The sequence below is a fragment of the Poeciliopsis prolifica genome, unplaced genomic scaffold (assembly GCF_027474105.1).
Source record: "Poeciliopsis prolifica strain line A6 unplaced genomic scaffold, Auburn_PproV2 SCAFFOLD380, whole genome shotgun sequence".
Taxonomy (NCBI): domain Eukaryota; kingdom Metazoa; phylum Chordata; class Actinopteri; order Cyprinodontiformes; family Poeciliidae; genus Poeciliopsis; species Poeciliopsis prolifica.
Genome location: NW_026562755.1, coordinates 1 through 13,965, shown reverse-complemented (window position 1 = coordinate 13,965; position 13,965 = coordinate 1). Strand labels below are relative to the sequence as shown.

General features: G+C 39.8%; 1 long non-coding RNA gene across 1 annotated transcript; it reads left to right on the top strand.

Moving 5' to 3' along the window:
• Nucleotides 1-12,750: 12,750 nt before the first annotated feature.
• LOC129358057 (uncharacterized) lies at nucleotides 12,751-13,795 on the top strand. Its single transcript, XR_008605751.1, has 3 exons — nucleotides 12,751-12,769; nucleotides 12,858-12,874; nucleotides 13,015-13,795. It is a non-coding gene; the product is annotated as an uncharacterized LOC129358057 (long non-coding RNA).
• Nucleotides 13,796-13,965: the final 170 nt, after the last annotated feature.

The following is a 13,965-nucleotide window of genomic DNA, read 5'->3' as shown; positions in this document are numbered from 1 at the left end:
TCATGTCTGGCCGGCACTCCAACACAGCCCCCTCCTCTTCCTCACCCTTTGACCAGAGCAGCACAATTAAAGCAAGTGCAGCCTGGATCGCTTCAAATGTGGAGTTTGGAAATGCCTGAGAGTAATGCAGCCCGAACTTCTAAACACCTCAGTCAGCGGGGGCATTGCAAAGAGGCTTTGGGTATTACTCACCGATCTAGTTGAAAACGCCAATTATTCCGTGTCTCTATTCATTACACCGGGAGATAAATACTACTACTCAGAGTGTACAACAGAGATGAAAAAGGAGAATTCCTTCTCCATTTTGTCATAACTTCTCCCAGAGGATCTTCATTACACAGTTCCTGCTCTGGTTAGAGCGTCTCCGCTGCGTCGGAGCTGATTGTTCATCTTTCCTTTAGCATGCCCACCGCCGCTAACGCAAACCTCCTGATCACACTGACCAAAGAGAATCTGCTCTTGATCACACGTTCCTTCTCGTTAACTCCCAGTCCGATTAAAGCGGCTCACGGTTGCGTCTCGGGTCAATAAATCATGTTTTCTGTTGCGGCTACAAAAGCGGTGATGTCTGCGTCTGGATATGGAGTCGTCTCGTTTTCGTCCCCCGGGTGGGGTGGTGGGGGGGGGGGGCAGTTTTGGGAGAGCCAACCCCCCCTCGGAGCAGACTGAGACACACAAATAAAAGAACATGTCATCAGGGTCTGAAAGAAGCCAATTCTCTGATCAAAGAAGGGCTGCCACTGGGAACCGGCTCCTCAGACATCATGATACGGCCAGCGGTGCGCGTACATGTACACAGATATGTTTCGGCATCTGGATATTTTTAACTTTGATTAAACATTACAAATGTCCCTCAAGGAAATTAGGAAGCAAATCAGCTGCCTTTGGCCCCCCAAGAAACCGCTCGGAAGGAAGGCGTCACAGATGCAAATCCCTCAAGTTCATTTTAAAAGTCATTGATCAGCTGCCTGCGTTTGTGACAATTGTTTTTGAATTCATCTGAGTGGAAAATTTTAATGAGAGAATCATTAGTTAGGCGTGAACTGCTTGGAAGGTGGAAGGATCCCTCTCAGGTTTATTAGATAGTTTCTTTGTGTTATCAAAACCTTTTAAAAATTTGGATTTTGTACTGTGCAGAGTTTCTTCTTGGAGAGAACTTTTTAAAATCTCAGTGTTTTGAGGATACCCTCCTTTGGAATATTATTAATGATAGAAAATCAACATCCCGCTGATTTTCTATTATTACTTTTGAAATATTCTCTCATTAATTAGAAATCGCTTGTTGTTAGTGAACACTAACAACAATGCATCTATCTTCGTTTTTCAAATCTGTCGGTGTTTCATTGGTATTATTTAGCCATCAAATAAAGCAAAGATTTTTGCACCACAATGAAGTGTTATTTACATTTTTGGGGTTTTTTTTTCACTGTATCGAAATCAGTGTATTCATAAAACTGCAATGGAAGCACTTTTTTCGCATCACACGAGTCGTGTGATCAACAACTGTGTTTTACTACTGGCAGAGAAAAAACAAAGAAGAAGACAGGAAGTGGTAGGAGGATGATGATGTGGTGTCTTTTTTTAATGACCAGCGGAGTCACGAGTTATTTTAGTCGAGTTTCTTGTGTAATGGAAACACGGCAATTGCGAATTTGCGCTTCTTTTGACGATAGCGAGACATCGCAATGGAAACTGATGCAGCTAGCTGCTCACTTGAGCGATGGGAAAAGAAAGGGCAACATGTGAAAACTACAGGGCTTTATGCTAATGTTAAAAACACACCTTCATCGTCTATTGGCCATCCAGTGCTTCAACAGCTTCTTGCCAAGAACTGGCTTACATCCTTTAAGTTTGTCTTTTATTAGGCACCTGGCCACAAGCATGGCTGCCAGCAGATATGAGTCATGGCACACAAGAAAAATACAAGCATCTCTCACTATTTCATCTTCAGATGCTAAGTAGGGATTTCAGGTTAGCCAGTGGAAGCCGCATATTATGCAAGTTTCTGTAAAAAGAAAAATCTGTTTTGGCTGTTTAAATCATTAATATCAATTTGAGTAAAATACAGTTTATCTCAAACCAGATTTTTGATGTCAAACGCTCCAACGAGGCCGAATACTTTTGATTTTATGATTTTCACAGATGTATTACACAGTATTACATTTTCCACAATTCAGCATGTACAGTTGCGTAGTTATAATTAACGAACATGATGGATCTCCCGCTCCCCGTCTCTGTAGAGCGATGTCGTCTCCACATTCTGTGTGGCTTCAAGCTGTCATCAGCCAGCATATAAATTGTATAAATCCTAAGTGTTGGTCCAGTCTAACACAGGGAGGTGGATTATTACCCACAGTAGAGCTTATCCTTCAACATCCTCACATTCCTCATCCCGCGGAGACGGATGATGGCTCTTGGTGTTGGAGAGGAAGTTAAACAATGACTCACTTTACTGACAGACGAGAGCAAATCGATATCACATGTCGGGGAAAGACATGCAAATGGTCACCTGGGCAGTTTCTCTTTCCTCAACAATGAAATACTGTGTGATTTTTACTGAGACGTCGTGAGAATCTCTCCTGGCATTGGCATGACTGGACCGCGAGACGTTTTCCATTTTACATTCTCCAGTCCTCACCTTGTCGGGGATGCACGCTGTTTCGGAGAGCGGGGCTGAAGATGAGGGCTACAGATTGAGTTGGGGAGGCAGGAGTTCAAGGAAAGCCCTGCAGGATGTGTTATTAACTCTTGTGTCACACCAGATGCTCAATATGGGAGGGTCACGGTTTAGGCCGTCGCACATTTAATATACCTCAGGTGTTCTGCGTTTTTACACCACCGGTGGACGCACACTGAGCACGTCTCTACTGATGGTATTTAGTTACTATCACAAAGAGATAAAGGATACTTTAGGCCACTCGGCATGTGTTACCCCAAAATGCTGGATTGGTTTTATAGTGAGCGTAAAATTCATTTGCCAATTTGACTTTGGTGACATTATACCCAAAGTTCCACAGTGCATCAAATTTTATGTAATGTGGTAATTCTGTTTTGGTTGCTGATATACATCCTAGTAAACTTCGTCCTGTCATCAGCAGATGGAGTCTCAGCAGAGTCAAGTCTGTCTCACAAAACGTTGTCCAGGTTCTGTCAGTGTGTGACTTCATTTGGTGATGTAAGTTTATGCTGCTATTACGAGCCCCAGATATGTAGGTCTGTCCCTCAAGCGTTACATTTTGATGTGGCTGAAGTGTCCGCAGGAAAAACAGACCATCTCTGCCTCTTCTGAATGTCACAAAGCTTTGCTCTCTCATTCGGATTCCGGTGGTCTGTTGGCAGGTCTTCTGTTCATTGGCCCTGGAGATCCAGTCGCCATTGTCTCACCTCTAATTGTTGATTGATCTCGGGGGTCTTGGGGCTGGAGCGTTTTTTTTTTTTTTCCCTGTGCGGATTAAAATGTGTTGCTCGAAGTCGTTTCCAGCGACATGGTTTCTGTGAGGTCAGAGGGCAACTGCATACTAGTGACTAACGGTAGCAAATAACGTCAATCATGCCAAACGAGCCACTGGTGCGACTCACTCTGTGGAATCCTAGGAATGAACTCACCAGGCGAAGACTATTTACCGGAAAGACAGAAAACTCTCTGACCTCTCAACTTGATTCTCTCGTACCTGCTTTGAATACGTGTGCATATTTTTTACATTTAGCTGTGGTAAAGCCATCTGTTTGATGCAGACAGCGACGGACTGAGCCTGGGTTCAACTTCAAGCTGTGGACAAATAGTTGTGTGTAAATAATCTGGCTAATTCCTGTTCTTGCCCACATTAGTGACCCGCGCTTTAAAGAAAGATTGCAAGTTTAATAATGCTATCTATGTCATTTAATTATTAATTGGAAAGTATTACATTTTTACATATGAGAAAATTAGTTTGCTGAACCTTTAAGCAGGTCTTTAACACAAAACATTGGATGAATGGAAAGTTTGTGTAATGAATTTATCTTCATAGAAATTCAATTGGTTTCCATTGCAAAAAGACTCTTAAAAACTAACAGGGAAAAAAAGGATTGGAAAATAAATGTGTTTGATGTGTTTCACCTTGTGAATTAAATAAACTTTCATTCATTGTGAAACTCCTGCTGAGTTATCGTTCAGCTGATAGTTCAATTGTGTTCTTTGCAGTGTGATGAGTAGAACAAGTTAATATTAAGAAGTTAATTGTCATATGCTCAGATTGACCCCACAGTGTTTAGCAGCTCTGGTTTAAAATAAAAATCATAATAATTTAACAAGCATACAGAGTAGCCACTGGTTTCCACTTCGGGACTTTGTGTTTCTGTTTTTTTTTTGCAACTAGTAATACTTCCAAATACATTTTTCTTCTAAGTGATGAAAAAGTGCAGCAGATTGACCAGTCTCTTAATCAAAATTATCAAATGAAAATCGCACCCAAGTTGGAGTTGCAGCACTACTTTGACAAATATTTACTCAAGTAAAAGTAAAAAGTATGATGTAAGAGTAAAAACGTATTTGGTAAAAAAAAGTCTACAAGTACTGAGCAACTGATGAAATTATCTGTCATTTAATATTTAAAAATGACTTCAGACAAATCAAAATATACAGTTAAGTGGAAATTTTGGATGAAACTGACAATAAGTAACAAAATAATAATAATAAAAGAATCAGGGAAAAGTAAACATTTTTCCAAATCAGTTTCTTTCAATAAAAAAACTGTCTACCAGGCTTAAATCTTGGTACAGAAAAAAAGCCTTTTTGTTTTTTGCATTCTCAATATGTCCATTTTTTTTTATTTATTGTTTGCATTTTTTTCATCTGGATTCATTCAGAAGTTCATAAATTTCACCAGGAACACTTCATACCCTGCTTATCTTTGCCTTGTAGCCTGTCCGCTCATTATTCTTATATCACCTCATTTTTCTGGATTGATCAAATTTTTTTTTACTTTTTTATCACAGATCTGCACACAGACATGTCAGGGACTTCGCTCCACTGTCTCACAGGTCAGAAGCTCCAAACCGGGACTTTGACTTCGTCTCCTTTAGCGGTGACACGAATATGGAGGCGAATCCGCACGAGGGAGATTAGGATTTGCTATTTTTGAATTTCTACCTGCCCCTGGAGAGAGATCAGTAAGTTTCCCTGCTGTAGCCGTCGGCGCTCCATGACCTCATCCTTCAGCCCGGGTGTTTTTCTGATGCCATTTTTCACAATGCTGTTGGATTTGGTAAAAACATCAAATGGAATGTCACGACGTCTTGTTCTGTGGCGAACTGTGCAAAAAGAGTGGAGGGAAGAAGAAAGAGAGACGTCGCAGATGAAGTCTCTCACAGAAAACTGCTCAAAAACTGCTTTTTCAGGTGAAGAAAAACACATCAAAACATGAAACTGTTGGTGCGCAAGTTACTCTGCGTGGCGTTGCTACAGATAACCAAAGAGTCAGTGAGTTAGTTGATGCCACCAACCTTGATTCACTGCTTGTGAGCGGTATAATCCAACACAGATTTGGTAAATTCACATTTTGTACTTTGCTGTGTTTGGTTATTGTATTTTTAGCTGAGCTAACCTTAGTTAACATGTTTGCCAAAATCTGTGAAAGAGCCATTTTGACATACTGTTGAATATAAAGACAATTTCAGGAGTAATTTTTTCATGGCTTGAAACCAAACGAGCCAGAGGTGTTGTTCTTGAATGAGTAATATAAAGGTATAAATTGAAAATGTATTAGTTTCTGTAAGGGGAATTATAGTATTTTGACATATAGCAAATTTGCAGGAACCGTGTGTTTCTGGTTTGCATCCCCACCAAAAAGCACATGAACTTAAATACAGTTGCTAACATTTCAGAAACATGTCCAGAATCCCCTTCTATTTCTAAATCTTATATCCTCTCGGTGTTCTGCATGATTTCGCTGTTTTTTTTTTTTTCAAACTTAATCAAGGCAGACGCGTTTCCTCTAAACGACAAGCAAGAACTACATTAAAGAACGACGCGGGGATGTCCGAAAGCAAGCTTTTTTTTTTCATCCTGCAAGCACCAGTGACCAAATCTAAAAGATTGGTTAATTCCTGTGCTGACCTGATTAGCAGCTGGTGAGTTGGCAGCCAGGCCTTTTCAACTCAGCGAGGTGCCGGCCGGCGAGGCTAATGAGCTTTAAGCTGCACGGCTATGCCTCGCTCGGCCTTCTCCTGACCACCTTTCAAGTCCGACCTGATTTCTAAAGAGTTCGGAACCCTGAAAGTTCTTAGCCTCTCTCTCTCTTTCAAAAAAAAAAAACCCAAAAAAATGATCTAGTTCCTGCTTTGAGAAGGAAAACCTGTCGCTTTTTAACCGACTCCCGTCAGAGCTTTTGGAAACCCGGCTAAAACTCCGGCTGAAGCAGGTCAGATGACTTTTGTTTAACGTCGGCTTCTCGCCATCCATCATTCCGTCCGCATGGGTGTCATAAAAGCAAGTATGTGTGCCAGCGTGTTTATTCATGTGTTTTACGCCTGCCGAGTCTGAAAAGGAAAAAAAAAAAAACATTAAAAAAATCACTGTAAGATCTCTCTCCTCGCTTGCCCCGAACGTTCCGAGGAGCCAACAAAACAATCGGGTTCACTAGAACTTGTCATTCCAAATTGACCCTAAAAACAATTAAGTCATAGGGACCATTAACTATGTGTAACCACCATAAAACATGCTGCTGCACCAGAAGAAGAAAAAAGGGGGTAAAGCCGTGGTCACAGGAAATGAGGTAATAAGGACTACACAGCTAGTCAACCTGTCTTGCCGCTACACCGCCTTGCTGACCTGAGGGGAGCCAGATATTTTTTTTTTCTTTTTCTTTGCTTTTTCTTCAGGGTGGGGGGAAAAGGAGGGCGAGGGGTGAACCAGCGGCGGCGTTGGAGCAAAGCATGTTCTCTAATCTCGAGCTCAGCCAGGCGATCTCATGATGCAGGAGGCTTAGCCACTGCAGTGAAAGCAATCTAATGGCCAGTGAGTAATCAACACTATTACCTGTCTGGACTAATAACCCTTCAGCCTAGTCCACTGGAGCAGGGAAAGTTTTCCCTTCTAGCAGAAAGAAAGGGAAAGATGGGGTAAAAAAAAAAAAAAAAAAAAGAAAAAAGAAAGGGGTGCAACACACAACATAGAAACGTAAACGTGTGTTTGACGATAAATCAAACCCGTGTTTGATTTATCGTCGGCTGCTGCAAAAACTTCCTCCTCGACAACTAGGAGTAACGTTTGTTTGGTGGAGGAATTTAAAACTGTCCTGCGGTTGATTTATTTCTATATGTTTTGCTCTAAACCCGTTTCCCAGCTTGCTTAAGAATTTCAGCAAAACCTGTGTGGTTATAATCAAGGGATCTAGAAAATATAGTTGAATCATAACTCTTTGAGTTGCTTTAGAATAATAATAATAATAATTAAAAATATATAAAAATAAAAGCATGTAGCACGTCTACATCTGGTTTTAAAAATGTCCTCCTCGTTTTTTGGGCAAGGCAAAACCTGGCTCAGATGGAGTAATGAGTGCGAGGGCTTTGATTAGATTTATTGGATGCAATAAACATCTTCTGGTTAACTGGTGGGGTTAGGGTAACCTGTAAAAAACCTGCGTCCTTGGCGGTATTTTTATATGCCAGCCACAACCCTTCCTCACTGATGGTTAAATTCAGCTCCCAGAAATGTCCACAAAATAAATCTCCCCCATTTTTTTTGGCTGTTACAAGCTCTTTTGGTTCGTAATTGCAGTTCCTCGGTTACGATTTTAAAGTCCTGCGATCTGAACACCATAAAATCTAATCTGCGATCCCCCGAAATGTGCAACTTTATGAAAGCTGCCGTCACGCTGACAGTCTGGTCCACACCCTCAACAGCACACGAGCGTTTCTCTGCTCCGGCGTACTCGCGAGTCGTGATTGTGCTCTTCATCTAATAAGAAACTCGCTCTGCGTTACGACGTTTTCAGGCGACACGTTCACCCTGAAAGAATCTTGATTAATTTGACTACAGCCACAAATCAAGGTTGGGGTTTGCCATCTTCAAAACTCACAAAATTTGCTACGACAGTTGAAACAAGATATTTACCAAAACCAAATAAAAAGACACAAACACGATATTTTCTTTTCTCACTGTCTTAAGCTAAATCAGAGCAAACCTCTCTTGTTTTAGGTCAGTTAGAATTAGCCAAATGATTTTCTTTTTCTACATCAGTAAGTCATACTGCTTAAAGACAGTTATCCCACATAATAATAATGACCAAATGGATGTAGGCTTTTGAATTCAAGGAAAGTTATAAAAACAAATATGTAAAAAAGAAAAAATCTCGCTAAGTTTTATGGCATTTAGGAAATAGAAATAATTTAGTTAGTTCTAACTAAGATAAAACAAAGGAACTTCAGACATTGAGATAAATGTGTTTGTGTCATTTTATTCAGTGTATGCAAATATCTGGTTGAACTGTTTTTCTAGGTTGTGTCAGTTTATCTTGCTCCAGCCAAATTTTTCATTTAGGACGGCATATTTCATGAAATTCAGTCATCAAAAACCAACAGAAGAAGCAATAAATTAGAAGAAGCAATAAATAAATGAATTAAAACAAACTCAACAACTTATCGTTTCCTTTCTCTTTCTCCCAAAAACTGGATGATGAAAGTCTTCAGTCTGGTTGTTTGGTCTCAACTAGACGTTTTTGTGAAGGACAATTTTGTTGACAGAAACTTCGTTATTCATTTTTCTTATTTTTGTCTCTTTATTTTGGATAAATAACGTGTCAGTCCCAGTGATGAATGTTCATTAGAATTTAAAGTCTGCTGATTTTTGAGAACGTGTTCTTGCATTATTACGCAGTTACGGTTATATTGGTTAAAAATGGCCACAAAACAGCATTATTATCGTTTGTCGCGATAACTTCTGGGACAATTTATCTTCCATCAAATGGCAAGCCTAGTCCAGATATAAATAAATCCCAATCGTTTTTTGTTTTTTTCCCCACTATTTTTGCACACAAAATTACTGTTTTTGGGGGTGTGGAGAGGAAACATGATCATGACCTTGAAGAAGAGGTCTAGACTCTAGAAGACGCAGGTGAAGGCCTCAACATTCGCCTAGATTAATAACAGAGCACACTTTACTTCTTCAGGGTTTGCACTGAAATGCCGCATATCTTCTAGAAGTCCGAGTGTCGTCTCGTCTGCCGTCTTTTGTTGGGGCAGCAGCTCCAGAACCAATGGACTTAAAAAGGCTCGACAACCTAATAAATAAAGCTGGTTCTGTCCCAGGCCCTGCTGTGGAACTCTTTGGACATATAATCTTGGATAGAGAAGGATTATTCATAAAATCAAGACAAGGATGAACAGTCCCGTACAATACGAGTTACATCAACATTTAATTAATTTGCCTCTGGGATTAAAATAGTATTTTTCGATTGAATTGAGTGTGACTCAAACAAACGGCATCTTACAGTTTGAGTAGCTCAGGATAATGCTTTGTCAAATGCAATGCTGAAGCTAATCGCTATACTAACAGAAGGGTAAGGGCTTTGACACATCCAGGCCAGAACCTTTGTACTGGCATGTTTCCGGTGCGCCGCTAAATCTGATACGCACAAGCAAGATCCGAGGACAACAGCAAAGGACGACACTGGAGGTTAATTTTTGCCACAGAAAATAATTTCAAACCTTTGTTATCAATTCTAAATCATGAAAGAGTTGTTCAAATTGAAGTACATTAATGCGTAACAAATGAGGCAAAGCGTAATAAGGAAATAAATGAGTGCTGAACTTTAAATGGACTGAACAGGAAGGGATTTTGCTTCAATGCGGTAGTTACTAAAGCATCTTTGTATGCTCCATATAGCTTAGCAGCGAGAAAAGTGTATTATTTTTGTGAAGTTCTAGCCAGCATAAACGGATTGCTGTGAGCCATTAGCATCCCGTGACGTCACTCTCTAACGAAGCGAACCCTTGCATTGCCACCAAAACTAAACACGGAAATATTCACGTCGTTGCAGGATTTAAATAGACCCAGTAACTGACGCTGTTGCCTAGAGACGGACACAGCGCAGCCGCAGTGAGCTGCTGTCAACCCGCAACTTTTTAAAATGTCCACCGGATGGATGGATGGATGGATGGATGGATATGATGGATGGATGGATGGATGGATGGATGGATGGATGGATGGATGGATGGATGGATGGATGGATGGATGGATGGATGGATGGATGGATGGATGGGATGGATGATGGATGGATGGATGGATGATGGATGGATGGATGGATGGGATGGATGATGGATGGATGGATGGATGTGGATGGATGGATGGATATATAGATAGATAGATAGATAGATAGATAGATGATAGATAGATAGATAGATAGATAGATAGATAGATAGATAGATAGATAGATAGATAGATAGATATAGATAGATAGATAGATAGATAGATAGATAGATAGATATAGATAGATAGATAGATAGATAGATAGATAGATAGATAGATAGATAGATAGATAGATAGATAGATAGATAGATAGATAGATAGATACCAGACTGAATGGGTCAGGACCTAAAGAACCAGACTTCAGTCTCTTCATCTCTTTGTCATTTCCTGAGACCAAGACATAATATGAATGAATATTTAAAGAACAAATTATAAACATAGATTAATAGTAAGTAAATAAATATTGTGAAGGGAACATTTAAAACGTTTATTAGGATTGTGTAGGAAAAATGTTGATATCTTTTATAAATAGTGTTTTGTGGTCAATATAATTTCATTATTTTATCAATGTGGGTTGCCAGTTTGGATCAGGCTTCCTATCAAGCTGTAAGAATGACAGAAAACATGCTAACAACATGCTTCAGACCTGCAGCCCAGAGGCGGTTCCAGATGGGGGCCAACAGAAGCTCTTTGCCTCACTAGTACAAGTTTTACATGGGGCCCCTGGGGGGATGAGCACATCCACCTCAAAAATACGTAGCTGCGCCCCTGCTGGCAGCAGCTGCGAGCTGAAACTTAAATAACGTATATACATTATATTAATTAATTAACGTATATAGTCTGGTGTAGCGTTTCTCAGCGGGCGTTCAGAGAACAGCAGGGGGCGCTGGCGCTGCATGGGCTCTTTGCACGTCAGCTTCCAAAGCGGCTCGATCGTTTCCGGTCTATTGAAAATGGCGTTTTACACTGGGAATTTGCAGGGTTTGTCCAAGGTAACAACTAATAATGAACATCGATCCGAAGCCCCAACCAGTTAGCCGGAGAAAGGTTTTAAGATGTTCTGTCGCCTTGTTATACATTCACAGATACGAAGGTGAGTTTTACTGTCTTTAAACGTTGTGGCTAACATTAGCTTTAGCTTATCATAGAAGTTTATATTCTCTGACATTTTCCTTGTAAAAACATGCTACTTAAGTATTAAAACATTTTCCATCCATTCTGTTGGACAATGTTTTTACCTTATTTTCAAGCGTATCGTGTGTTTGCTGTCGTTAGCGTCAGAGGCCAAATAACGGGGAGATTAGGGTTCAGGCTGTTTGTTTACGAAGTATAAGGAAGCACAACAACCCCAGAGCTTATTGCAGAGCAGCTCTGGTGTTCAGGTTGTTGCTTTTAGATAAATATGACCGTGTTGCTTCAGGTCTCTGTTATTTCGTTTTATTAGTTTTGCATGCTTCTTGGGAAGCAGGGCGGTGTTTACAGCGGACCAGATGCTCCGCTGTCTGGCTCTGCTCTCTAGTTCCCATAAACTCCGTCAGGCTGAATACACAAGTGTTTCCGTGGAAACAGCTGATCACCATCGTCTTAAATCAGGATTGTTTGGAAATCCATAAAAACTTAAAAGCCCTTTATATTAGGAATACAAAAAATGCATAGTATTGTTTATTTGACTTTGTCTTTTCTAGCTGTCATAGTAACTGAAAGCGGGAAAAAAGCTGCGTTTGAGCAGCGGTTGTGACGCCAGTGCAGCAGGTGCACAGAGCCCTTTCCTTTGGGGCGTTGCAGTTATATCCATGTTTTAATATTGCAGATCTCAGTCTTTATGTAAATAGATCAAAGTTTAACTGGCATTGTTGTACATCATTTATCTGGTAATTTTGTGCAATATTTAACCACCAACATCAGAAAACGGCTCAGAACAAGATTAGCTTTTTCCACTCTGGCTGCTGATAGGCCTGCAGATTTTACCTTGAAGGTCCATTACATCTAGATGCATCATCATTGCATCATCTGTTGCTCTGAGTAACGTGCTGTTAGTCAGAGCAATCATCAAATAGGTTGAAATATTTCATAAAGTATATAAAGTTTGTTACATTTCAAACCATGGCTCCCACAGTGACAATTAAATTATTGGCCAATATAAAAGAAAATTCGTTTTGTTCTCTCTTGGATCTTTATAGAGCTGAGAGAAACCAAACTATTTATAGATTTATATGCAGAGAGAATATTTATTTTTACATATTCAAACATCAGCAGCATCTCAGCTTTAAGCCCCATTTTATAGAATCCAGTAATAACTCTATCACCAACTGGCCCAACCAGACCCAAATACATTCATCTTTATTATTTGCTATTTTAAAGCACAAAGCAGCGTCTGTCCAAAGGGCTGAAGAGAGACATGATGGGAGCTGAAGACAGGAGACATTTGTCTCACTTTGTGTGTTTTTCTTCCAGATATCATCAATCTGCTGTTCATCGCGACTGTGCTGTTGGTTGTTTTTATTACTGATGGTAATGATATTTATGTACTTCAGACGTAAAACGGTCAGTTAAAAACAATACTTTTATTAGTGTTTATTGTTTGTTTGTTTGTTGTTTTACATTATAATCATGACTGATGTGTTTTTGACAGCCTGCTAAGCCTGACTGGTAAGAACCGATCAGATCAAATGTTACGTTTTCTCTCTCGTTGAGTCACGTTTGTTTTTGACTTTCTTTAAATTTCCGTTCAGTCATCACTGCAAGCAAACCCAGCAGGAGGCACCAACTTATTTTCTGTTCCCACTCAGCTCCGACGACGGCGTCCCGGAGGTCACCGTGTCCTGTCCTGGCACCCAGGGGCTGGTGTATCACGGACAAGGCCCCAGGGACCAAATGGTGACGGCTCCAGCATGAGGACCAGCTCCATGTTTCACTGCCACCATCTGAGGAAAACTGTGATCTGATGTTTTATGTTGCTTCTTCATCGCTGAGCTTCTTCTCTGTGTTGATTGTGGCCAAACAAATCCTCTATGTGCTGCTGCAGCCAGTCAAATGTTTGCCTGAACTCGCCTTATCTGAGTGCCTCTGGGCAAGGCAGCTAACACTACATGGCCTTTCTATCATTGGTTTTCTACGTTAAAGTCAAAAACAAAAACAAGGTCCAATAAATCAGTAAAAGCTCAAAATTAACATTCATGTCCAGGATTTGTGAATGGAAACTTCACAGTAAACCTGCATTTAAACATTCCTACAAATTACAATATTCTGATTTATAAACATGTTTTTAGTTTCAACTGATTTTATATTCTGAGGTTGTTTACCAACTTTATTTAACTTTAGTTCTGCCACTGTGAAGACGCCTGATTCACTGTTGCACCGTTACTGTGAGTTTATTTCACGTCTCAACTGTCAATATATTTAACAGACGTTCAGCTCAGTATCTGCTTTATTGCTAAATTAATCTCAATATTTCATTACAATATTCCTGTTTTACTGGATCTTTACTGGATATTCTGTTTTAACATTTCTTATATTTTTTACTTTTAAGGGTTGGACTTTACTTATATCTTTACATGTTTATTTAATAGTTTTGTTCTTATTACAGATTTATTGAAACATTAATTCATCAGATTTTAATGGTTTTTGTTTTGTTTACTGTTTTTTTATTTGCAAGTTGATGTAAAAGAGAAAACAAAAATGTTTTCTGTGAATATTAAAGGCATAGTTTGATTCACTGCATCATCATAAAAACTCACTAG